General features: G+C 64.2%; 5 pseudogenes; all 5 read left to right on the top strand.

Annotated features, from left to right (window-relative positions):
• Positions 1-1,757: 1,757 nt before the first annotated feature.
• LOC142864559 (uncharacterized) lies at positions 1,758-1,876 on the top strand (annotated as a pseudogene).
• Positions 1,877-5,403: 3,527 nt separating this feature from the next.
• LOC142864558 (uncharacterized) lies at positions 5,404-5,522 on the top strand (annotated as a pseudogene).
• Positions 5,523-9,049: 3,527 nt separating this feature from the next.
• Positions 9,050-9,168, top strand: LOC142864644 (uncharacterized; annotated as a pseudogene).
• A 3,524-nt stretch (positions 9,169-12,692) lies between these two features.
• Positions 12,693-12,811, top strand: LOC142864642 (uncharacterized; annotated as a pseudogene).
• Positions 12,812-16,335: 3,524 nt separating this feature from the next.
• LOC142864557 (uncharacterized) lies at positions 16,336-16,454 on the top strand (annotated as a pseudogene).
• The last annotated feature ends 886 nt before the right edge of the window (positions 16,455-17,340 follow it).

The following is a 17,340-nucleotide window of genomic DNA, read 5'->3' as shown; positions in this document are numbered from 1 at the left end:
CTGCACTTTTGTGCTGGGCACCCCAGGGAGGCCCAGGGGCTGGCTGGACAACGCGGTCTGCTCGGGTGCTTTGGAGGAGCAACCGATGCCCTTTGGACTTTGGTAGCAGCGTCTCAGGTGTCTCTGAGCCCTGCGCCATGTCGGGGAGGAGGCGGGAGGGGCCGCGACCTGCAGTCGTGTTCCCGGGGTGGCACGGCATGTGGCTTCTTCCACAGGCTGCTTGGCCTGGGCTCCCTGCACCTGGGCCTTTGGGGGACTGGCCCTGTGCTTGCCAACGCTTCCTGCAGGGACCCGGAGCTGGGAGGTGGCATCTCCCAGCCCTGGGCCGGGCAGAGCCCCAGCGGGCCATGCCCACACCCTCTCTCAGCACGGGTCCCCCAGAAGGCTCCTTTGGGACCAGGATTCTCCTGCGGGTGACTTCTTAAAGTCTGGCCCCTGGATGGAGGGGCACCGGGAGTAGAGGAGCCGGAAGCGGAAGGGGGTGCCCATGCGAGGGGACATTTTCAGGCCAAGTACCAGCTTCAGCCTGATCCTCCTGGGAACCCCGGGGTGTACGTCCCACCTCCTGGTTGTCCCGCTCTGAGACAAGGAGCCGGGCTTCGCATTCCCCCAGCAGCCAGTCGTGGGCTGAGGACACCTGGGGCCTTGGGAACTCCCTGGCTTCTCTTTGGATTACCATTTGGAGCTGCTTGGGAATCCTGCCGCCACACACACCCGAGTGCAGGTGTCTTCTGCACGGACTGGGGGCCTCGCGCTTCTGAATGCCACTGGCTCGCCACCCACCCACGGGTGAACCTGGTCAGGGTGCTTTCTCTAAGGAGCAGACTCTGATCCGGGCGGGCTACCGGTGTCTCTGTTTGCTCGTTTCTTTCTTCCATTTCGGGAAAGTCTTCCTTACTGGGTGTGGAAATCTCCTATGCCTTTCCTCGCCTATTCTGTCAGCTTTAAAATTCTCTTTCAGTTGCCACCCTCACAGATGGATTAGGAAACTCTTTTCGGTGCCTTCATTAGTGAAATGACCTCAAGGAAGCTCGAATCCAATATCTAATCGCCGGCTTTTAGCAAGTCCACACCCGAGGGTGGTTGGGGTCCAATCCAGCCCCGGGCCAGGCCCAGGCCCCTTGGACTGGGCCACAGGAGGACACAGAGCAGGGTCCCGGCCCCCACGGGAGCGGTGCCGGCAGTTCTCCAAGGGCTTGGGGGTTTTCCAGAGGTAGGAGATGGAGGGGACTGATTTCTTCAGCGCCCCCCAAACCACCCCGCCCCGCCCCACCCCAGCCATGGGACACATCCCGAGAGACGCCCCTACACTCGCTCCCCTCCCCCATGCGCTGTGCCCCAGCCCTGGCCCTGGGGAATAGGCGGCAGCCCACCCACAGGGCGGGGGCGCAGCTGACAGGGGTTGTGCGGGAGGGCGGCCCCTGGCTGGGGTCAAAGGGTGAGCGCGCGTGCGCAGTCAGCGGCCGCGCGCTGGGGGTGGGGGCGGGTAGGTGAAGGAGGCGAGGTGAGGAGAGGAGGGGGGCTGGAAGGTCTCCACCTTGGCGGGTCCAGCCGTGGAGGCGCATCGTGTCTGTGTGTGTGTGTGTGTGTGTGTAGACAGCCCCCCATCCCACCCCGCCCCGCCACGTCCCTCACCTCAGTCCTCCGGAGTCCGCCCGACCGGGCCGGCGAACTCCACAGGCCCGGCGCGGGTCAGCGCTATCGCGGGGAAGCGCGGTGAGGCTGGCCTCTTGAGCGGGGCAGGGGCGCCCTCCGCGGTCTACGGCCACACCACCCCGAACGCGCCCCATCTCGTCTGCTCTCAGAAGCTAAGCAGCGTCGGGCCTGGTTAGTACTTGGATGGGAGACCGCCTGGGAATCCCGGGTGCCCTAGGCTTTTTTTTTTTTTTTTGCCTGTTGCTCTGTCCCCTTGCTGGGAGCGCGGCGGCGGGGCGGCCGTCCGGCGGATCACCCCCACCCTCAGCGCCCGCCGCGGTGCCTGCCGCCCCAGCCCGCACCGTGGGGCCTCCTCTTGTCCCAAGCCGGGACACCGCCGCCACGGGGCAGCATGCGTGCCATCTGGACTGTCAGGTCTCAGACCAAAGGTCTGGTCTGTGGGAACCGACACGCTGGAGGAAACCTCGAGAGTCTGAGAGGGGAGGGAGTTCCGGAAGGATTCCAGGATGTCACTTTGAGCGAGTATGTGACCAGAACTCGTCCCGTTGCTTTTGGGGTTCTATGGGCTACACGCAGGAATCTCTGGTGGTGGCACTGGAGGTTAGGGGATCCGGAGTCACACCCAGACCTGCTCGACAGGCCTCCTTTTACTTTTCTTTTCGGATTCATTTTCTTAGAAAGTGTCTCTTATCTCTATGATTGCATTTTCTTTTCTCTCTCTTTTCAAGCAGATGATGGGAGTACAAGTATTGAGGTGACATGTGTTGCCCGTGCCCCCCTCCCCCCTGTCTCCTTATTTATTTCTCATTTTCTCCCAGCGTATTGTGGGGGTACCAATGTTCAGGTCGGGTGCATTGCTCTTTCCCGCCTCCCCCCTCGGGTCAGAGCTTCAAGTGCGCCCATCCCCCAGTCGGTGCGCACCCACCCCCTCCCTAATGCATGTGTATGCCCACCCCCTCCCCACGCCCGCCCGACACCCACCCGATGAAGGTGATTCCTCGCTGTCCACTTAGGTGTCCATCCGTTCGTACCAATTTGCCGGTGAGCGCGCGCACGTGGTGCTCGTGTGTCCGTTCTTGGGATACCTGGCCTACTGGAACGGGTTCCAGCTCTGGCCAGGAGAACACGAGAGGCGCGCTCTCACCGCTGCTCCTCACAGCCGAATGGCACTCCGTGGTGTCCACGCGCCGCATGTTATTAATGCACTCCTGGATGGATGGGCACTCGGGTCGCTTCCACATCTTTGCGATTGTGAATTGTGCCCTAACTGTCACCCTACCCCTTACCCAGCCCGTCTCCTCTGCCCCTGCCTGACGCGCTCCTCCCCCGCCAGGCCCGTCACTGTCCTCGGCCCCTGCCCCTGCCTGACCGGCCCCTTCCCGCCCCGGCCCGTCACCGTCACCGTCACCGTCACCGTCCTCTGCCCCTGCCTGACAGGCTCGTCCCCGCCCGGCCCACCACCTGGGCCACTGCCTGACTCGCTCCGCTCCTCCCCGGCCAGGCCCGTCACTGTCCTGGGCCCCTGCCTGACCGGCTCCTTCCCGCCCGGCCTGTCACCGTCCTCTGCCCCTGCCTGACACGCTCCTCCCCGCCCGTCACCGTCCTCGGCCCCTGCCTGACCGGCTCCTCCGTCGCCTGGGCCTTCCAGGGGCTTGGTGTGGACGCTGCTTCCAGGAAGCCCTCCAGGAACCCGGCAGCAGGGCGGCCGCAGCAGTCTGGCGCAGGCATCGCTAAGTCCCCTGCCGGGGACGGGGACGTGCCCCGCTGTGCCGCGGGGGGCCCAGCCTGGTGTCTTCCCTGAGGCCCTGGGGCTGCCGCTCCCCGCAAGGGGAGAGCCTCGGAGGTGGGGACCGCCTCCTGATGGGGACGTCCACGCAGCTCTCCACGTCGGATTCCGGGGCTCTCTGTCCTGCCTGAAGGCCCAGCTGGCCTGCGGGTCCTTAGAGTGGCAGAAACATCCTCAAACTGATATTGCGAGTCCGGTGGTTGTCTGCACTTTTGTGCTGGGCACCCCAGGGAGGCCCAGGGGCTGGCTGGACAACGCGGTCTGCTCGGGTGCTTTGGAGGAGCAACCGATGCCCTTTGGACTTTGGTAGCAGCGTCTCAGGTGTCTCTGAGCCCTGCGCCATGTCGGGGAGGAGGCGGGAGGGGCCGCGACCTGCAGTCGTGTTCCCGGGGTGGCACGGCATGTGGCTTCTTCCACAGGCTGCTTGGCCTGGGCTCCCTGCACCTGGGCCTTTGGGGGACTGGCCCTGTGCTTGCCAACGCTTCCTGCAGGGACCCGGAGCTGGGAGGTGGCATCTCCCAGCCCTGGGCCGGGCAGAGCCCCAGCGGGCCATGCCCACACCCTCTCTCAGCACGGGTCCCCCAGAAGGCTCCTTTGGGACCAGGATTCTCCTGCGGGTGACTTCTTAAAGTCTGGCCCCTGGATGGAGGGGCACCGGGAGTAGAGGAGCCGGAAGCGGAAGGGGGTGCCCATGCGAGGGGACATTTTCAGGCCAAGTACCAGCTTCAGCCTGATCCTCCTGGGAACCCCGGGGTGTACGTCCCACCTCCTGCTTGTCCCGCTCTGAGACAAGGAGCCGGGCTTCGCATTCCCCCAGCAGCCAGTCGTGGGCTGAGGACACCTGGGGCCTTGGGAACTCCCTGGCTTCTCTTTGGATTACCATTTGGAGCTGCTTGGGAATCCTGCCGCCACACACACCCGAGTGCAGGTGTCTTCTGCACGGACTGGGGGCCTCGCGCTTCTGAATGCCACTGGCTCGCCACCCACCCACGGGTGAACCTGGTCAGGGTGCTTTCTCTAAGGAGCAGACTCTGATCCGGGCGGGCTACCGGTGTCTCTGTTTGCTCGTTTCTTTCTTCCATTTCGGGAAAGTCTTCCTTACTGGGTGTGGAAATCTCCTATGCCTTTCCTCGCCTATTCTGTCAGCTTTAAAATTCTCTTTCAGTTGCCACCCTCACAGATGGATTAGGAAACTCTTTTCGGTGCCTTCATTAGTGAAATGACCTCAAGGAAGCTCGAATCCAATATCTAATCGCCGGCTTTTAGCAAGTCCACACCCGAGGGTGGTTGGGGTCCAATCCAGCCCCGGGCCAGGCCCAGGCCCCTTGGACTGGGCCACAGGAGGACACAGAGCAGGGTCCCGGCCCCCACGGGAGCGGTGCCGGCAGTTCTCCAAGGGCTTGGGGGTTTTCCAGAGGTAGGAGATGGAGGGGACTGATTTCTTCAGCGCCCCCCAAACCACCCCGCCCCGCCCCACCCCAGCCATGGGACACATCCCGAGAGACGCCCCTACACTCGCTCCCCTCCCCCATGCGCTGTGCCCCAGCCCTGGCCCTGGGGAATAGGCGGCAGCCCACCCACAGGGCGGGGGCGCAGCTGACAGGGGTTGTGCGGGAGGGCGGCCCCTGGCTGGGGTCAAAGGGTGAGCGCGCGTGCGCAGTCAGCGGCCGCGCGCTGGGGGTGGGGGCGGGTAGGTGAAGGAGGCGAGGTGAGGAGAGGAGGGGGGCTGGAAGGTCTCCACCTTGGCGGGTCCAGCCGTGGAGGCGCATCGTGTCTGTGTGTGTGTGTGTGTGTGTGTAGACAGCCCCCCATCCCACCCCGCCCCGCCACGTCCCTCACCTCAGTCCTCCGGAGTCCGCCCGACCGGGCCGGCGAACTCCACAGGCCCGGCGCGGGTCAGCGCTATCGCGGGGAAGCGCGGTGAGGCTGGCCTCTTGAGCGGGGCAGGGGCGCCCTCCGCGGTCTACGGCCACACCACCCCGAACGCGCCCCATCTCGTCTGCTCTCAGAAGCTAAGCAGCGTCGGGCCTGGTTAGTACTTGGATGGGAGACCGCCTGGGAATCCCGGGTGCCCTAGGCTTTTTTTTTTTTTTTGCCTGTTGCTCTGTCCCCTTGCTGGGAGCGCGGCGGCGGGGCGGCCGTCCGGCGGATCACCCCCACCCTCAGCGCCCGCCGCGGTGCCTGCCGCCCCAGCCCGCACCGTGGGGCCTCCTCTTGTCCCAAGCGGGGACACCGCCGCCACGGGGCAGCATGCGTGCCATCTGGACTGTCAGGTCTCAGACCAAAGGTCTGGTCTGTGGGAACCGACACGCTGGAGGAAACCTCGAGAGTCTGAGAGGGGAGGGAGTTCCGGAAGGATTCCAGGATGTCACTTTGAGCGAGTATGTGACCAGAACTCGTCCCGTTGCTTTTGGGGTTCTATGGGCTACAGGCAGGAATCTCTGGTGGTGGCACTGGAGGTTGGGGGATCCGGAGTCACACCCAGACCTGCTCGACAGGCCTCCTTTTACTTTTCTTTTCGGATTCATTTTCTTAGAAAGTGTCTCTTATCTCTATGATTGCATTTTCTTTTCTCTCTCTTTTCAAGCAGATGATGGGAGTACAAGTATTGAGGTGACATGTGTTGCCCGTGCCCCCCTCCCCCCTGTCTCCTTATTTATTTCTCATTTTCTCCCAGCGTATTGTGGGGGTACCAATGTTCAGGTCGGGTGCATTGCTCTTTCCCCGCCTCCCCCCTCTGGTCAGAGCTTCAAGTGCGCCCATCCCCCAGTCGGTGCGCACCCACCCCCTCCCTAATGCATGTGTATGCCCACCCCCTCCCCACGCCCGCCCGACACCCACCCGATGAAGGTGATTCCTCGCTGTCCACTTAGGTGTCCATCCGTTCGTACCAATTTGCCGGTGAGCGCGCGCACGTGGTGCTCGTGTGTCCGTTCTTGGGATACCTGGCCTACTGGAACGGGTTCCAGCTCTGGCCAGGAGAACACGAGAGGCGCGCTCTCACCGCTGCTCCTCACAGCCGAATGGCACTCCGTGGTGTCCACGCGCCGCATGTTATTAATGCACTCCTGGATGGATGGGCACTCGGGTCGCTTCCACATCTTTGCGATTGTGAATTGTGCCCTAACTGTCACCCTACCCCTTACCCAGCCCGTCTCCTCTGCCCCTGCCTGACGCGCTCCTCCCCCGCCAGGCCCGTCACTGTCCTCGGCCCCTGCCCCTGCCTGACCGGCCCCTTCCCGCCCCGGCCCGTCACCGTCACCGTCACCGTCACCGTCCTCTGCCCCTGCCTGACAGGCTCGTCCCCGCCCGGCCCACCACCTGGGCCACTGCCTGACTCGCTCCGCTCCTCCCCGGCCAGGCCCGTCACTGTCCTGGGCCCCTGCCTGACCGGCTCCTTCCCGCCCGGCCTGTCACCGTCCTCGGCCCCTGCCTGACACGCTCCTCCCCGCCCGTCACCGTCCTCGGCCCCTGCCTGACCGGCTCCTCCGTCGCCTGGGCCTTCCAGGGGCTTGGTGTGGACGCTGCTTCCAGGAAGCCCTCCAGGAACCCGGCAGCAGGGCGGCCGCAGCAGTCTGGCGCAGGCATCGCTAAGTCCCCTGCCGGGGACGGGGACGTGCCCCGCTGTGCCGCGGGGGGCCCAGCCTGGTGTCTTCCCTGAGGCCCTGGGGCTGCCGCTCCCCGCAAGGGGAGAGCCTCGGAGGTGGGGACCGCCTCCTGATGGGGACGTCCACGCAGCTCTCCACGTCGGATTCCGGGGCTCTCTGTCCTGCCTGAAGGCCCAGCTGGCCTGCGGGTCCTTAGAGTGGCAGAAACATCCTCAAACTGATATTGCGAGTCCGGTGGTTGTCTGCACTTTTGTGCTGGGCACCCCAGGGAGGCCCAGGGGCTGGCTGGACAACGCGGTCTGCTCGGGTGCTTTGGAGGAGCAACCGATGCCCTTTGGACTTTGGTAGCAGCGTCTCAGGTGTCTCTGAGCCCTGCGCCATGTCGGGGAGGAGGCGGGAGGGGCCGCGACCTGCAGTCGTGTTCCCGGGGTGGCACGGCATGTGGCTTCTTCCACAGGCTGCTTGGCCTGGGCTCCCTGCACCTGGGCCTTTGGGGGACTGGCCCTGTGCTTGCCAACGCTTCCTGCAGGGACCCGGAGCTGGGAGGTGGCATCTCCCAGCCCTGGGCCGGGCAGAGCCCCAGCGGGCCATGCCCACACCCTCTCTCAGCACGGGTCCCCCAGAAGGCTCCTTTGGGACCAGGATTCTCCTGCGGGTGACTTCTTAAAGTCTGGCCCCTGGATGGAGGGGCACCGGGAGTAGAGGAGCCGGAAGCGGAAGGGGGTGCCCATGCGAGGGGACATTTTCAGGCCAAGTACCAGCTTCAGCCTGATCCTCCTGGGAACCCCGGGGTGTACGTCCCACCTCCTGGTTGTCCCGCTCTGAGACAAGGAGCCGGGCTTCGCATTCCCCCAGCAGCCAGTCGTGGGCTGAGGACACCTGGGGCCTTGGGAACTCCCTGGCTTCTCTTTGGATTACCATTTGGAGCTGCTTGGGAATCCTGCCGCCACACACACCCGAGTGCAGGTGTCTTCTGCACGGACTGGGGGCCTCGCGCTTCTGAATGCCACTGGCTCGCCACCCACCCACGGGTGAACCTGGTCAGGGTGCTTTCTCTAAGGAGCAGACTCTGATCCGGGCGGGCTACCGGTGTCTCTGTTTGCTCGTTTCTTTCTTCCATTTCGGGAAAGTCTTCCTTACTGGGTGTGGAAATCTCCTATGCCTTTCCTCGCCTATTCTGTCAGCTTTAAAATTCTCTTTCAGTTGCCACCCTCACAGATGGATTAGGAAACTCTTTTCGGTGCCTTCATTAGTGAAATGACCTCAAGGAAGCTCGAATCCAATATCTAATCGCCGGCTTTTAGCAAGTCCACACCCGAGGGTGGTTGGGGTCCAATCCAGCCCCGGGCCAGGCCCAGGCCCCTTGGACTGGGCCACAGGAGGACACAGAGCAGGGTCCCGGCCCCCACGGGAGCGGTGCCGGCAGTTCTCCAAGGGCTTGGGGGTTTTCCAGAGGTAGGAGATGGAGGGGACTGATTTCTTCAGCGCCCCCCAAACCACCCCGCCCCGCCCCACCCCAGCCATGGGACACATCCCGAGAGACGCCCCTACACTCGCTCCCCTCCCCCATGCGCTGTGCCCCAGCCCTGGCCCTGGGGAATAGGCGGCAGCCCACCCACAGGGCGGGGGCGCAGCTGACAGGGGTTGTGCGGGAGGGCGGCCCCTGGCTGGGGTCAAAGGGTGAGCGCGCGTGCGCAGTCAGCGGCCGCGCGCTGGGGGTGGGGGCGGGTAGGTGAAGGAGGCGAGGTGAGGAGAGGAGGGGGGCTGGAAGGTCTCCACCTTGGCGGGTCCAGCCGTGGAGGCGCATCGTGTCTGTGTGTGTGTGTGTGTGTGTGTAGACAGCCCCCCATCCCACCCCGCCCCGCCACGTCCCTCACCTCAGTCCTCCGGAGTCCGCCCGACCGGGCCGGCGAACTCCACAGGCCCGGCGCGGGTCAGCGCTATCGCGGGGAAGCGCGGTGAGGCTGGCCTCTTGAGCGGGGCAGGGGCGCCCTCCGCGGTCTACGGCCACACCACCCCGAACGCGCCCCATCTCGTCTGCTCTCAGAAGCTAAGCAGCGTCGGGCCTGGTTAGTACTTGGATAGGAGACCGCCTGGGAATCCCGGGTGCCCTAGGCTTTTTTTTTTTTTTTTTTGCCTGTTGCTCTGTCCCCTTGCTGGGAGCGCGGCGGCGGGGCGGCCGTCCGGCGGATCACCCCCACCCTCAGCGCCCGCCGCGGTGCCTGCCGCCCCAGCCCGCACCGTGGGGCCTCCTCTTGTCCCAAGCGGGGACACCGCCGCCACGGGGCAGCATGCGTGCCATCTGGACTGTCAGGTCTCAGACCAAAGGTCTGGTCTGTGGGAACCGACACGCTGGAGGAAACCTCGAGAGTCTGAGAGGGGAGGGAGTTCCGGAAGGATTCCAGGATGTCACTTTGAGCGAGTATGTGACCAGAACTCGTCCCGTTGCTTTTGGGGTTCTATGGGCTACACGCAGGAATCTCTGGTGGTGGCACTGGAGGTTGGGGGATCCGGAGTCACACCCAGACCTGCTCGACAGGCCTCCTTTTACTTTTCTTTTCGGATTCATTTTCTTAGAAAGTGTCTCTTATCTCTATGATTGCATTTTCTTTTCTCTCTCTTTTCAAGCAGATGATGGGAGTACAAGTATTGAGGTGACATGTGTTGCCCGTGCCCCCCTCCCCCCTGTCTCCTTATTTATTTCTCATTTTCTCCCAGCGTATTGTGGGGGTACCAATGTTCAGGTCGGGTGCATTGCTCTTTCCCCGCCTCCCCCCTCGGGTCAGAGCTTCAAGTGCGCCCATCCCCCAGTCGGTGCGCACCCACCCCCTCCCTAATGCATGTGTATGCCCACCCCCTCCCCACGCCCGCCCGACACCCACCCGATGAAGGTGATTCCTCGCTGTCCACTTAGGTGTCCATCCGTTCGTACCAATTTGCCGGTGAGCGCGCGCACGTGGTGCTCGTGTGTCCGTTCTTGGGATACCTGGCCTACTGGAACGGGTTCCAGCTCTGGCCAGGAGAACACGAGAGGCGCGCTCTCACCGCTGCTCCTCACAGCCGAATGGCACTCCGTGGTGTCCACGCGCCGCATGTTATTAATGCACTCCTGGATGGATGGGCACTCGGGTCGCTTCCACATCTTTGCGATTGTGAATTGTGCCCTAACTGTCACCCTACCCCTTACCCAGCCCGTCTCCTCTGCCCCTGCCTGACGCGCTCCTCCCCCGCCAGGCCCGTCACTGTCCTCGGCCCCTGCCCCTGCCTGACCGGCCCCTTCCCGCCCCGGCCCGTCACCGTCACCGTCACCGTCCTCTGCCCCTGCCTGACAGGCTCGTCCCCGCCCGGCCCACCACCTGGGCCACTGCCTGACTCGCTCCGCTCCTCCCCGGCCAGGCCCGTCACTGTCCTGGGCCCCTGCCTGACCGGCTCCTTCCCGCCCGGCCTGTCACCGTCCTCTGCCCCTGCCTGACACGCTCCTCCCCGCCCGTCACCGTCCTCGGCCCCTGCCTGACCGGCTCCTCCGTCGCCTGGGCCTTCCAGGGGCTTGGTGTGGACGCTGCTTCCAGGAAGCCCTCCAGGAACCCGGCAGCAGGGCGGCCGCAGCAGTCTGGCGCAGGCATCGCTAAGTCCCCTGCCGGGGACGGGGACGTGCCCCGCTGTGCCGCGGGGGGCCCAGCCTGGTGTCTTCCCTGAGGCCCTGGGGCTGCCGCTCCCCGCAAGGGGAGAGCCTCGGAGGTGGGGACCGCCTCCTGATGGGGACGTCCACGCAGCTCTCCACGTCGGATTCCGGGGCTCTCTGTCCTGCCTGAAGGCCCAGCTGGCCTGCGGGTCCTTAGAGTGGCAGAAACATCCTCAAACTGATATTGCGAGTCCGGTGGTTGTCTGCACTTTTGTGCTGGGCACCCCAGGGAGGCCCAGGGGCTGGCTGGACAACGCGGTCTGCTCGGGTGCTTTGGAGGAGCAACCGATGCCCTTTGGACTTTGGTAGCAGCGTCTCAGGTGTCTCTGAGCCCTGCGCCATGTCGGGGAGGAGGCGGGAGGGTCCGCGACCTGCAGTCGTGTTCCCGGGGTGGCACGGCATGTGGCTTCTTCCACAGGCTGCTTGGCCTGGGCTCCCTGCACCTGGGCCTTTGGGGGACTGGCCCTGTGCTTGCCAACGCTTCCTGCAGGGACCCGGAGCTGGGAGGTGGCATCTCCCAGCCCTGGGCCGGGCAGAGCCCCAGCGGGCCATGCCCACACCCTCTCTCAGCACGGGTCCCCCAGAAGGCTCCTTTGGGACCAGGATTCTCCTGCGGGTGACTTCTTAAAGTCTGGCCCCTGGATGGAGGGGCACCGGGAGTAGAGGAGCCGGAAGCGGAAGGGGGTGCCCATGCGAGGGGACATTTTCAGGCCAAGTACCAGCTTCAGCCTGATCCTCCTGGGAACCCCGGGGTGTACGTCCCACCTCCTGGTTGTCCCGCTCTGAGACAAGGAGCCGGGCTTCGCATTCCCCCAGCAGCCAGTCGTGGGCTGAGGACACCTGGGGCCTTGGGAACTCCCTGGCTTCTCTTTGGATTACCATTTGGAGCTGCTTGGGAATCCTGCCGCCACACACACCCGAGTGCAGGTGTCTTCTGCACGGACTGGGGGCCTCGCGCTTCTGAATGCCACTGGCTCGCCACCCACCCACGGGTGAACCTGGTCAGGGTGCTTTCTCTAAGGAGCAGACTCTGATCCGGGCGGGCTACCGGTGTCTCTGTTTGCTCGTTTCTTTCTTCCATTTCGGGAAAGTCTTCCTTACTGGGTGTGGAAATCTCCTATGCCTTTCCTCGCCTATTCTGTCAGCTTTAAAATTCTCTTTCAGTTGCCACCCTCACAGATGGATTAGGAAACTCTTTTCGGTGCCTTCATTAGTGAAATGACCTCAAGGAAGCTCGAATCCAATATCTAATCGCCGGCTTTTAGCAAGTCCACACCCGAGGGTGGTTGGGGTCCAATCCAGCCCCGGGCCAGGCCCAGGCCCCTTGGACTGGGCCACAGGAGGACACAGAGCAGGGTCCCGGCCCCCACGGGAGCGGTGCCGGCAGTTCTCCAAGGGCTTGGGGGTTTTCCAGAGGTAGGAGATGGAGGGGACTGATTTCTTCAGCGCCCCCCAAACCACCCCGCCCCGCCCCACCCCAGCCATGGGACACATCCCGAGAGACGCCCCTACACTCGCTCCCCTCCCCCATGCGCTGTGCCCCAGCCCTGGCCCTGGGGAATAGGCGGCAGCCCACCCACAGGGCGGGGGCGCAGCTGACAGGGGTTGTGCGGGAGGGCGGCCCCTGGCTGGGGTCAAAGGGTGAGCGCGCGTGCGCAGTCAGCGGCCGCGCGCTGGGGGTGGGGGCGGGTAGGTGAAGGAGGCGAGGTGAGGAGAGGAGGGGGGCTGGAAGGTCTCCACCTTGGCGGGTCCAGCCGTGGAGGCGCATCGTGTCTGTGTGTGTGTGTGTGTGTGTGTAGACAGCCCCCCATCCCACCCCGCCCCGCCACGTCCCTCACCTCAGTCCTCCGGAGTCCGCCCGACCGGGCCGGCGAACTCCACAGGCCCGGCGCGGGTCAGCGCTATCGCGGGGAAGCGCGGTGAGGCTGGCCTCTTGAGCGGGGCAGGGGCGCCCTCCGCGGTCTACGGCCACACCACCCCGAACGCGCCCCATCTCGTCTGCTCTCAGAAGCTAAGCAGCGTCGGGCCTGGTTAGTACTTGGATAGGAGACCGCCTGGGAATCCCGGGTGCCCTAGGCTTTTTTTTTTTTTTTTTTGCCTGTTGCTCTGTCCCCTTGCTGGGAGCGCGGCGGCGGGGCGGCCGTCCGGCGGATCACCCCCACCCTCAGCGCCCGCCGCGGTGCCTGCCGCCCCAGCCCGCACCGTGGGGCCTCCTCTTGTCCCAAGCGGGGACACCGCCGCCACGGGGCAGCATGCGTGCCATCTGGACTGTCAGGTCTCAGACCAAAGGTCTGGTCTGTGGGAACCGACACGCTGGAGGAAACCTCGAGAGTCTGAGAGGGGAGGGAGTTCCGGAAGGATTCCAGGATGTCACTTTGAGCGAGTATGTGACCAGAACTCGTCCCGTTGCTTTTGGGGTTCTATGGGCTACACGCAGGAATCTCTGGTGGTGGCACTGGAGGTTGGGGGATCCGGAGTCACACCCAGACCTGCTCGACAGGCCTCCTTTTACTTTTCTTTTCGGATTCATTTTCTTAGAAAGTGTCTCTTATCTCTATGATTGCATTTTCTTTTCTCTCTCTTTTCAAGCAGATGATGGGAGTACAAGTATTGAGGTGACATGTGTTGCCCGTGCCCCCCTCCCCCCTGTCTCCTTATTTATTTCTCATTTTCTCCCAGCGTATTGTGGGGGTACCAATGTTCAGGTCGGGTGCATTGCTCTTTCCCCGCCTCCCCCCTCGGGTCAGAGCTTCAAGTGCGCCCATCCCCCAGTCGGTGCGCACCCACCCCCTCCCTAATGCATGTGTATGCCCACCCCCTCCCCACGCCCGCCCGACACCCACCCGATGAAGGTGATTCCTCGCTGTCCACTTAGGTGTCCATCCGTTCGTACCAATTTGCCGGTGAGCGCGCGCACGTGGTGCTCGTGTGTCCGTTCTTGGGATACCTGGCCTACTGGAACGGGTTCCAGCTCTGGCCAGGAGAACACGAGAGGCGCGCTCTCACCGCTGCTCCTCACAGCCGAATGGCACTCCGTGGTGTCCACGCGCCGCATGTTATTAATGCACTCCTGGATGGATGGGCACTCGGGTCGCTTCCACATCTTTGCGATTGTGAATTGTGCCCTAACTGTCACCCTACCCCTTACCCAGCCCGTCTCCTCTGCCCCTGCCTGACGCGCTCCTCCCCCGCCAGGCCCGTCACTGTCCTCGGCCCCTGCCCCTGCCTGACCGGCCCCTTCCCGCCCCGGCCCGTCACCGTCACCGTCACCGTCCTCTGCCCCTGCCTGACAGGCTCGTCCCCGCCCGGCCCACCACCTGGGCCACTGCCTGACTCGCTCCGCTCCTCCCCGGCCAGGCCCGTCACTGTCCTGGGCCCCTGCCTGACCGGCTCCTTCCCGCCCGGCCTGTCACCGTCCTCTGCCCCTGCCTGACACGCTCCTCCCCGCCCGTCACCGTCCTCGGCCCCTGCCTGACCGGCTCCTCCGTCGCCTGGGCCTTCCAGGGGCTTGGTGTGGACGCTGCTTCCAGGAAGCCCTCCAGGAACCCGGCAGCAGGGCGGCCGCAGCAGTCTGGCGCAGGCATCGCTAAGTCCCCTGCCGGGGACGGGGACGTGCCCCGCTGTGCCGCGGGGGGCCCAGCCTGGTGTCTTCCCTGAGGCCCTGGGGCTGCCGCTCCCCGCAAGGGGAGAGCCTCGGAGGTGGGGACCGCCTCCTGATGGGGACGTCCACGCAGCTCTCCACGTCGGATTCCGGGGCTCTCTGTCCTGCCTGAAGGCCCAGCTGGCCTGCGGGTCCTTAGAGTGGCAGAAACATCCTCAAACTGATATTGCGAGTCCGGTGGTTGTCTGCACTTTTGTGCTGGGCACCCCAGGGAGGCCCAGGGGCTGGCTGGACAACGCGGTCTGCTCGGGTGCTTTGGAGGAGCAACCGATGCCCTTTGGACTTTGGTAGCAGCGTCTCAGGTGTCTCTGAGCCCTGCGCCATGTCGGGGAGGAGGCGGGAGGGTCCGCGACCTGCAGTCGTGTTCCCGGGGTGGCACGGCATGTGGCTTCTTCCACAGGCTGCTTGGCCTGGGCTCCCTGCACCTGGGCCTTTGGGGGACTGGCCCTGTGCTTGCCAACGCTTCCTGCAGGGACCCGGAGCTGGGAGGTGGCATCTCCCAGCCCTGGGCCGGGCAGAGCCCCAGCGGGCCATGCCCACACCCTCTCTCAGCACGGGTCCCCCAGAAGGCTCCTTTGGGACCAGGATTCTCCTGCGGGTGACTTCTTAAAGTCTGGCCCCTGGATGGAGGGGCACCGGGAGTAGAGGAGCCGGAAGCGGAAGGGGGTGCCCATGCGAGGGGACATTTTCAGGCCAAGTACCAGCTTCAGCCTGATCCTCCTGGGAACCCCGGGGTGTACGTCCCACCTCCTGGTTGTCCCGCTCTGAGACAAGGAGCCGGGCTTCGCATTCCCCCAGCAGCCAGTCGTGGGCTGAGGACACCTGGGGCCTTGGGAACTCCCTGGCTTCTCTTTGGATTACCATTTGGAGCTGCTTGGGAATCCTGCCGCCACACACACCCGAGTGCAGGTGTCTTCTGCACGGACTGGGGGCCTCGCGCTTCTGAATGCCACTGGCTCGCCACCCACCCACGGGTGAACCTGGTCAGGGTGCTTTCTCTAAGGAGCAGACTCTGATCCGGGCGGGCTACCGGTGTCTCTGTTTGCTCGTTTCTTTCTTCCATTTCGGGAAAGTCTTCCTTACTGGGTGTGGAAATCTCCTATGCCTTTCCTCGCCTATTCTGTCAGCTTTAAAATTCTCTTTCAGTTGCCACCCTCACAGATGGATTAGGAAACTCTTTTCGGTGCCTTCATTAGTGAAATGACCTCAAGGAAGCTCGAATCCAATATCTAATCGCCGGCTTTTAGCAAGTCCACACCCGAGGGTGGTTGGGGTCCAATCCAGCCCCGGGCCAGGCCCAGGCCCCTTGGACTGGGCCACAGGAGGACACAGAGCAGGGTCCCGGCCCCCACGGGAGCGGTGCCGGCAGTTCTCCAAGGGCTTGGGGGTTTTCCAGAGGTAGGAGATGGAGGGGACTGATTTCTTCAGCGCCCCCCAAACCACCCCGCCCCGCCCCACCCCAGCCATGGGACACATCCCGAGAGACGCCCCTACACTCGCTCCCCTCCCCCATGCGCTGTGCCCCAGCCCTGGCCCTGGGGAATAGGCGGCAGCCCACCCACAGGGCGGGGGCGCAGCTGACAGGGGTTGTGCGGGAGGGCGGCCCCTGGCTGGGGTCAAAGGGTGAGCGCGCGTGCGCAGTCAGCGGCCGCGCGCTGGGGGTGGGGGCGGGTAGGTGAAGGAGGCGAGGTGAGGAGAGGAGGGGGGCTGGAAGGTCTCCACCTTGGCGGGTCCAGCCGTGGAGGCGCATCGTGTCTGTGTGTGTGTGTGTGTGTGTGTAGACAGCCCCCCATCCCACCCCGCCCCGCCACGTCCCTCACCTCAGTCCTCCGGAGTCCGCCCGACCGGGCCGGCGAACTCCACAGGCCCGGCGCGGGTCAGCGCTATCGCGGGGAAGCGCGGTGAGGCTGGCCTCTTGAGCGGGGCAGGGGCGCCCTCCGCGGTCTACGGCCACACCACCCCGAACGCGCCCCATCTCGTCTGCTCTCAGAAGCTAAGCAGCGTCGGGCCTGGTTAGTACTTGGATGGGAGACCGCCTGGGAATCCCGGGTGCCCTAGGCTTTTTTTTTTTTTTTTTGCCTGTTGCTCTGTCCCCTTGCTGGGAGCGCAGCGGCGGGGCGGCCGTCCGGCGGATCACCCCCACCCTCAGCGCCCGCCGCGGTGCCTGCCGCCCCAGCCCGCACCGTGGGGCCTCCTCTTGTCCCAAGCGGGGACACCGCCGCCACGGGGCAGCATGCGTGCCATCTGGACTGTCAGGTCTCAGACCAAAGGTCTGGTCTGTGGGAACCGACACGCTGGAGGAAACCTCGAGAGTCTGAGAGGGGAGGGAGTTCCGGAAGGATTCCAGGATGTCACTTTGAGCGAGTATGTGACCAGAACTCGTCCCGTTGCTTTTGGGGTTCTATGGGCTACACGCAGGAATCTCTGGTGGTGGCACTGGAGGTTGGGGGATCCGGAGTCACACCCAGACCTGCTCGACAGGCCTCCTTTTACTTTTCTTTTCGGATTCATTTTCTTAGAAAGTGTCTCTTATCTCTATGATTGCATTTTCTTTTCTCTCTCTTTTCAAGCAGATGATGGGAGTACAAGTATTGAGGTGACATGTGTTGCCCGTGCCCCCCTCCCCCCTGTCTCCTTATTTATTTCTCATTTTCTCCCAGCGTATTGTGGGGGTACCAATGTTCAGGTCGGGTGCATTGCTCTTTCCCCGCCTCCCCCCTCGGGTCAGAGCTTCAAGTGCGCCCATCCCCCAGTCGGTGCGCACCCACCCCCTCCCTAATGCATGTGTATGCCCACCCCCTCCCCACGCCCGCCCGACACCCACCCGATGAAGGTGATTCCTCGCTGTCCACTTAGGTGTCCATCCGTTCGTACCAATTTGCCGGTGAGCGCGCGCACGTGGTGCTCGTGTGTCCGTTCTTGGGATACCTGGCCTACTGGAACGGGT

This window comes from Microcebus murinus, chromosome 25 (genome assembly GCF_040939455.1).
Source record: "Microcebus murinus isolate Inina chromosome 25, M.murinus_Inina_mat1.0, whole genome shotgun sequence".
In the NCBI taxonomy this organism is placed as follows: domain Eukaryota; kingdom Metazoa; phylum Chordata; class Mammalia; order Primates; family Cheirogaleidae; genus Microcebus; species Microcebus murinus.
This window is presented reverse-complemented; position numbering and strand designations above follow the sequence as displayed.